Consider the following 7,945-nt stretch of genomic DNA (forward strand, 5'->3'; position numbering starts at 1 on the left):
GCGAAAAGAAAGACTGCGTAAGATGCGACCAATAGTCTGATTGGCCCGTTCTGCTTGACCGTTAGACTGGGGGTGAAAGCCGGAAGAGAGACTGACGGAAGCCCCAATCAAACGGCAAAACTCCCTCCAAAATTGAGACGTGAATTGCGGACCTCTGTCCGAAACGACGTCTGACGGAAGGCCATGAATTCTGAAAACATTCTCGATGATGATTTGTGCCGTCTCTTTAGCAGAAGGAAGCTTAGCAAGGGGAATGAAATGAGCCGCCTTAGAGAACCTATCGACAACCGTAAGAATAACAGTCTTCCCCGCTGACGAAGGCAGTCCGGTGACAAAATCTAAGGCGATGTGAGACCACGGTCGAGAGGGAATAGGAAGCGGCCTGAGACGGCCGGCAGGAGGAGAGTTACCGGACTTAGTCTGCGCGCAGACCGAACAAGCAGCCACGAAACGACGCGTGTCATGCTCCCGGGTGGGCCACCAAAAACGCTGGCGAATGGAAGCAAGCGTACCCCGAACGCCAGGGTGGCCGGCTAACTTGGCAGAGTGAGCCCACTGAAGAACGGCCAGACGAGTAGGAACGGGAACGAAAAGAAGGTTCCTAGGACAAGCGCGCGGCGACGGAGTGTGAGTGAGCGCTTGTTTTACCTGCCTCTCAATTCCCCAGACAGTCAACCCGACAACACGCCCCTCAGGGAGAATCCCCTCGGGGTCAGTGGAGGCTACTGAAGAACTGAAGAGACGAGACAAAGCATCAGGCTTGGTGTTCTTAGAGCCCGGACGATAAGAAATCACGAACTCGAAACGAGCGAAAAACAGCGCCCAACGCGCCTGACGCGCATTAAGTCGTTTGGCAGAACGGATGTACTCAAGGTTCCTATGGTCAGTCCAAACGACAAAAGGAACGGTCGCCCCCTCCAACCACTGTCGCCATTCGCCTAGGGCTAACCGGATGGCGAGCAGTTCGCGGTTACCCACATCATAGTTACGTTCCGACGGCGACAGGCGATGAGAAAAATACGCGCATGGGTGGACCTTGTCGTCAGAGAGGGAGCGCTGAGAAAGAATGGCTCCCACGCCCACCTCTGACGCGTCAACCTCGACAACGAACTGTCTAGAGACGTCAGGTGTAACAAGGATAGGAGCGGATGTAAAACGATTCTTGAGGAGATCAAAAGCTCCCTGGGCGGAAACGGACCACTTAAAGCACGTCTTGACAGAAGTAAGGGCTGTGAGAGGAGCTGCCACCTGACCGAAATTACGGATGAAACGACGATAGAAGTTCGCGAAGCCGAGAAAGCGCTGCAGCTCGACGCGTGACTTAGGGACGGGCCAATCAATGACAGCTTGGACCTTAGCGGGATCCATCTTAATGCCTTCAGCGGAAATAACAGAACCGAGAAATGTGACGGAGGAGGCATGAAAAGTGCACTTCTCAGCCTTCACAAAAAGACAATTCTCTAAAAGGCGCTGGAGGACACGTCGAACGTGCTGAACATGAATCTGGAGTGACGGTGAAAAAATCAGGATATCGTCAAGGTAAACGAAAACAAAGATGTTCAGCATGTCTCTCAGGACATCATTGACTAATGCCTGAAAGACAGCTGGAGCGTTAGCGAGGCCGAAAGGAAGAACCCGGTATTCAAAGTGCCCTAACGGAGTGTTAAACGCCGTCTTCCACTCGTCCCCCTCCCTGATGCGCACGAGATGGTAAGCGTTACGAAGGTCCAACTTAGTGAAAAACCTGGCTCCCTGCAGGATCTCGAAGGCTGAAGACATAAGAGGAAGCGGATAACGATTCTTCACTGTTATGTCATTCAGCCCTCGATAATCTATGCAGGGGCGCAGAGACCCGTCCTTCTTCTTGACAAAAAAAAACCCCGCTCCGGCGGGAGAGGAGGAGGGGACTATGGTACCGGCGTCAAGAGCTACAGACAAATAATCTTCGAGAGCCTTACGTTCGGGAGCCGACAGAGAGTATAGTCTACCCCGGGGGGGGGTGGTTCCCGGAAGGAGATCAATACTACAATCATACGACCGGTGTGGAGGAAGAGAGGTGGCCCTGGACCGACTGAACACCGTGCGCAGATCGTGATATTCCTCCGGCACCCCTGTCAAATCACCAGGCTCCTCCTGTGAAGAAGAGACAGAGGAAACAGGAGGGATAGCAGACATTAAACATTTCACATGACAAGAGACGTTCCAGGAGAGGATAGAATTACTAGACCAATTAATGGAAGGATTATGACAAACTAGCCAGGGATGGCCCAAAACAACAGGTGTAAAAGGTGAACGAAAAATTAAAAAAGAAATGGTTTCACTATGATTACCAGAAACAGTGAGGGTTAAAGGTAGCGTCTCACGCTGAATCCTGGGGAGAGGACTACCATCCAGGGCGAACAAGGCCGTGGGCTCCTTTAACTGTCTGAGAGGAATGTCATGTTCCCGAGCCCAGGTCTCGTCCATAAAACAGCCCTCCGCCCCAGAGTCTATTAAGGCACTGCAGGAAGCTGACGAACCGGTCCAGCGTAGATGGACCGACAAGGTAGTGCAGGATCTTGAAGGAGAGACAGGAGTAGTAGCGCTCACCAGTAGCCCTCCGCTTACTGACGAGCTCTGGCCTTTTACTGGACATGAAGTGACAAAATGACCAGCGGAACCGCAATAGAGACAGAGGCGGTTGGTGATTCTCCGTTCCCTCTCCTTAGTCGAGATGCGGATACCTCCCAGCTGCATGGGCTCAGCACCCGAGCCGGCAGAGGAAGATGGTAGTGATGCGGAGAGGGGGGCGACGGAGAGCGCGAGCTCCTTTCCACGAGCTCGGTGACGAAGATCAACCCGTCGCTCAATGCGAATAGCGAGTTCAATCAAGGAATCCACGCTGGAAGGAACCTCCCGGGAGAGAATCTCATCCTTTACCTCTGCGCGGAGACCCTCCAGAAGACGAGCGAGCAAGGCCGGCTCGTTCCAGCCACTGGAGACAGCAAGAGTGCGAAACTCAATAGAGTAGTCGGTTATGGATCGATTGCCTTGACATAGGGAAGACAGGGCCCTGGAAGCCTCCTCCCCAAAAACAGATCGATCAAAAACCCGTATCATCTCCTCCTTAAAGTCCTGATACTGGTTAGTACACTCAGCCCTTGCCTCCCAGATTGCCGTGCCCCACTCACGAGCCCGTCCAATAAGGAGAGATATGACGTAGGCGACACGAGCAGTGCTCCTGGAGTAAGTGTTGGGCTGGAGAGAAAACACAATATCACACTGGGTGAGGAACGAGCGGCATTCAGTGGGCTCCCCAGAGTAACACGGCGGGTTATTGATTCTGGGCTCCGGAGATTCGAAAGCCCTGGAAGTGGCCGGTGGATCGAGGCGGAGATGGTGAACCTGTTCTGTGAGGTTGGAGACTTGGGTGGCCAGGGTCTCAACGGCATGTCGAGCAGCAGACACTTCCTGCTCGTGTCTGCCTAGCATCGCTCCCTGGATCCCGACGGCTGAGTGGAGAGGGTCCGAAGTCGCTGGGTCCATTCTTGGTCGGATTCTTCTGTTATGGTGAGTGAATGAGGACCCAAAAGCAAACTAACTTAAACAGAGCTTCTTTAATAACCAAACATAGGTAGGCTCAGATAGACCGGCAGATTCCGACAGGACAGGACAAGGTACAGCAAACATGACGATAGTCTGGCTCAGGCATGAAACACAAACAAGAATCCGACAAAGACAGGAGCAGAAACAGAGAGAGATATAGAGGACTAATCAGAGGGAAAAAGGGAACAGGTGGGAAAAGGGGTGACGAGGTAGTTAGGAGGAGACAAGGAACAGCTGGGGGAAAGAGGGGGAGAAAAGGTAACCTAACAACGACCAGCAGAGGGAGACAGGGTGAAGGGAAAGGACAGAGACAAGACACAACATGACACTGGTATTAACGAGACAATGCACCTTAAACCCCTAGCAAAACAGTACAAGTGAAAACCTAAATGATCAGGAATTAAGATCCTAGTCACAATGTGCAGAAATAGTGAAAAGTAGCTGAATCCTCTTCAATGGAAAGCATGCAACAACAAAAAAGACTTAGATATGCAGTCAGGAGGTTATGCATTCGGTTGCACCGTAGAACCAACACTACCACTTATCTGGCCTATTTCCACTGGTTTCATATTGATGCGAAAAATCAATCACCCTGCATCGTGGCATGTCATGTTGGGCCAGAAATAGTTAAAGGTTGAGGTGACTGTTGGACACTCGGATTGGATTCACACCTTCACCAGTCAAAAGACCTTGATCTGTAATCCATTGATTTGACAGATGATGCACTGCTACCTGGCTACCACCAGGGGGCTGTGGACCACGAGGTCCCAATAAATACGTAGAGCCGCAACTATTTTCGCGAGGGAGGGAAGTGGCACTGATGGCCAAATTTGATATCTTTGAATATCCTCTGCATAAAATGCACAATCATTTCTTTATCTTTATTGTTCGGCATTGATAAAAGTTTCAGCAGGCATGAAACGCTTTCCCCTTGGCCCCCCCAACAGCCAATTGTGAATGTCATAATCTTTACCATAGAGTATGTTGCCTGAATATTTGGGAACAAGTTCTGACACCTTACAGACCTGTGCAAATGTGTATCAGTGCTTTATTCAGCTATTCTATCGGTTCCGTTGTACCACTCATAATCAATCAAACGCAGGTCAAGTATTTGAAAAGTGAAGTATTTGGCATTCGATCCAAGTTTTTAGAATCCATTTTAGAAGCTGTCCTGTGTCGATTTTATTCTGCAGTTGGCACTGAAAAGGTCTGCAAAGCCCCTTCGAAGCAGTGCAAGGGGGTGAAGCCTCAGATGCTTTCCTGTGATGTTGTTAGTTACTATGTTAAACCTGGCCATCGTCTCATCCCTTTTCCCTCAGTGTTTGTGCAAGGCTGTGCATTTATCAGGCCCCAGTAGGACACCTAGTATTACCCTCCCTCCCTCCCTCTCTCTCTCTCTCTCTCTCTCTCTCTCTCTCTCTCTCTCTCTCTCTCTCTCTCTCTCTCTCTCTCTCTCTCTCTCTCTCTCTCTCTCTCTCTCTCTCTCTCTCTCTCTCTCTCTCTCTCTCTCTGTCTCTCTCATTCAAATGGCTTTATTGGCATGGGAAACATGTGTTGACATTGCCAAAGCAAGTGAAATAAACAAAAAACAAAAGTGACAAGACACAACATCAACAACAAAACTCTCTCTCTCTCTCTCGCTTCTCTCTCTGCACACTCTCACCTCTCTCCCTCCTCTCTATTACCCAATTCAGACCGAAGACTTGGTATGTTAGCTGTAAAAAAATATTTTGGTTACGGGGTCTGTGAAAATGCAGGAATCTTTAGGTGGCTTTTATTTTTCCCATGTTATTCTGGTATAAAAATGCACGCATGGTAAATATGTTTCTCTCCCCGTCTCCCTCCCTCCCCTGTGGTGTATGTTCATATATTGTGTGTGGTAACACTTTGCATTGAAGCTGTCTGTCCGAAGCTATCATGTCTATTGAGAGCTTATGCCATGTTACATTACTAGTATGATGCCAGCCACAGTGTTAAGTAGGTCTCAGGACGGAAGGTCGAGGTAAAGTGTTAGTTTGCAGATTGAATCTATACCAGTCGAGGCAATTTCACATTTATCTGGGCAGAAGCTGACAAAGTACACAACCGGGCTGATGTAGGTCGGTCTAATACTGTCAAGGTCCATGTTTTCAGGGCAGCACTTTATGCAGAACAGTCCAACAGTGAGTCTTTGGGAACAAACATTTACTAGTATTAAATATATTGTTGTAAAACATTAGCTTAGCTATTATGTTGGTATGATAGTGTTCAGTATACTATGTGTTACAGTGCTTTTCTAACCATATCTGTTTTGTGAGGACTTTTGGAAATGTGTATTACAGGGACTGGAGCAGTTCTGTCTCACCTTTAGGTCTTTATAATGGGCCATTTCACACCTGTGACTTGTCATTACTTCAAGACATTCTGAATAACAATCCAAATATCCGCCATGTGGTGTCATATTAACATGAATAATGTATAAGAAATAGAATAATACCTCAAGTAAAAAAAATAATTTTCCAGTGCAAAAAAAAAGAAGAAGACATTTCTACACTATGTGGTTGAAATAACACTGACATTTTGAAAATTATGATTAATGCCCTTTTTGTGAAAAAAAGAAAGAAAAGATATATATGCCTGTTGGGGTGAGATGGAGTTTTTGGCACAGATCATGACATCACAATCTGATCTGACTACAGGTTGTTATCAATAAAACGTCACAATAAAGTGCAAGGCGTTCAATTTGCCTGCTTGGGGGCAAGGAAAACCACCAGCTCCTTTAAAACCCTTGACAACTGCGTGCCGCTTGCAAGGGACTGTAAAATAAACGTTAACATAGTCAGAACTACACATTTCCAGTGACGTCATCAGAGTTATACAGACAGTATTTGCATGCTTTTCACGACCAGGAAAGATCATTTCAGAGACATGAGGGTGGCCTCACAATAGCTCTCAATATTGGCCACCATAAATTGGATATTTGAGGGATATAATTAAGCATTAAGTAAGCATTTCACTGTAAGGTTTACGCCTGCTGGGTTCGGCGCATGTGACAAATGGAAATTTGTCATTTGGTGTAGAGTCCAAATTGAAGATTTTTGGTTCCAACCGCCATGTCTTTGTGAGACTCGGTGTGGGTGAACGGATGATCCCTGCATGTGTATTTCCCACCGTAAAGCATGGAGGAGGAGGTGTTATGGTGTGGGGGTGCTTTGCTGGTGACACTGTGTGTGATTTATTTAGAATTCAAGGCACACTTAACCAGCATGGCTACCACAGCAATCTGCAGTGAAATGCCATCCCATCTGGTTTTGGCTTAGTGGGACTATCATTTGTTTTTTAACAAGACAACAGGACAATGACCCACCTTCAGGCTGTGTAAAGGCTATTTTACCAAGGAGAGTGATGGAGCGCTGCATCAGATGACCTGGCCTCAACAATCCTCAGACCTCAAGCAAATTGAGATGGTTTGGCTTGAGTCGGATCGCAGAGTGAAGGAAAAGCAGCCAACAAGTGCTCAGCATATGTGGGAACTCCTTCAAGACTGTTGGAAAAGCATTCCAGGTGAAGCTGGTTGAGAGAATGCCACTAGTAAGCAAAGCTGTCATCAAGGCAAAGGGTGGCTATTTGAAGAATCTCAAATATAAAATATATTTTGATTTGTTTAATACTTTTTTGGTTACTACTTGATTCCATACGCGTTATTTCATAGTTGTGATGTCTTCACTATTATTCTACAATGTAGACCGGTTGTTAAGGGAATTTTTATCAATGATGACTAATTATGTATACATTTCAATCAGGACTGACTAGTCCAAATGTTATTACGTACTGTACATATATGAATTTTCTCTCTTGCTCCCATTCCCAATTGTGTATAATATAGTCAGGAGTTTAGTAACAATGATGGTCTGTTCCTTTGTACAAATGAATGAACTATCTCCAGATGGCAGGGACTGACTATCTCCAGACTGTCTAGAATGCTGATTTATACTGACTGACCTTGACTTCAGGCGAGGAAGGAAGGCTCGAGAACTATGGGGCCTCTCTACCGGTGTCATGAAAGAGATAGAACATTTAGAAAACGCTGACGTCATTTTCAGTTTATAACCTGTGGTAAAATGTGTATGTAGCCAGTACTCTCTTGAATTAAACGCTGTTACCTGACTTTTAAGACCGGGTCTCTGTCCATTTCTTATAAAAATATTGGGTCTTACAATCCCATAGAATGCATTGACAGAGTAATTAATTCTGATTGGGAAATCATACAGAGGAATTTAGAATTCCACTAACACCGGTAGTGTATGCTTTTCATCGTAACAGCAAAGTAATTCAGTTTTTGAAGTACCTGTAATAATTCTGAAAGCCCAATAAGCTGCAA

Source organism: Oncorhynchus clarkii, chromosome 18, assembly GCF_045791955.1.
Source record: "Oncorhynchus clarkii lewisi isolate Uvic-CL-2024 chromosome 18, UVic_Ocla_1.0, whole genome shotgun sequence".
Lineage (NCBI taxonomy): Eukaryota > Metazoa > Chordata > Actinopteri > Salmoniformes > Salmonidae > Oncorhynchus > Oncorhynchus clarkii.